Raw genomic sequence first — 842 nt, forward strand, 5'->3', positions numbered from 1 at the left:
ATATATATATATACACACACACACACACTCTTGAGCCTGTATAGAATTATTTTAAGCTGCAAGACTGGATAAGATTTCCTGGGAAGTAAGTTAGCAAAGAGAAAAGGTGCTGTGATTAAGCCATGAGATTGGTCTAGCAGAAGACTGTGATAGGCTAGGACAAGAAATAAAATCATAGAATGAAATCCTAGAAGTTAAATGAAGAAAGCATCTCAAGAATGGGGAAGTACAGTAATCAGTTATGCCAAATACTATGACATAATGAAAAATAAGAATTGCCTGTACTATGTATAGTGTATGTAACACTGTGGAGCTTACCACTGATCTTGATAGAAGCAACTTTAGTAGGGAGGTAGGGAAGGAGGCCTGGATGACCCATCTTCCTTTACATTCTAAGCCATGAAGGGTCCCAGATTTCTCTACCTATGTAACAACTGATAACCTTACCTCTTTAGTTCCATGGTACACTGGTTACCTAATCCTAGCTTTACCTTCTGCATTGTGCTCCCACCCAGAAATAATGTTGGGAACACAACATGTGGGATTGTTATTCCAATAACTCACTTTTGGACACACCCTTCTTGAGGCTGCACACCCACAGAGATATGTTCTCCCACCAGGTCCCTTCTGGCTGCTCCTCCTTCTCTACCTAATAAGGATTATATGGCTGGTCACCTGAACCACTATGATGAGGACTTGGAACATGTAGGATTCATGGAACAATCTCATAGGATGGACTTTATTTTGTCCTTTGTAGATTTTTGAATCCTGCTGAGGGAGTCCTTCCCCTGTAAACTTGGGCAGGGGCAGGACTTTCTGGTCTTCCTAGTTCTGTGTTCATT

Source organism: Fukomys damarensis, unplaced genomic scaffold, assembly GCF_012274545.1.
Source record: "Fukomys damarensis isolate Sample0158 unplaced genomic scaffold, DMR_v1.0_HiC HiC_scaffold_10, whole genome shotgun sequence".
In the NCBI taxonomy this organism is placed as follows: Eukaryota; Metazoa; Chordata; class Mammalia; order Rodentia; family Bathyergidae; genus Fukomys; species Fukomys damarensis.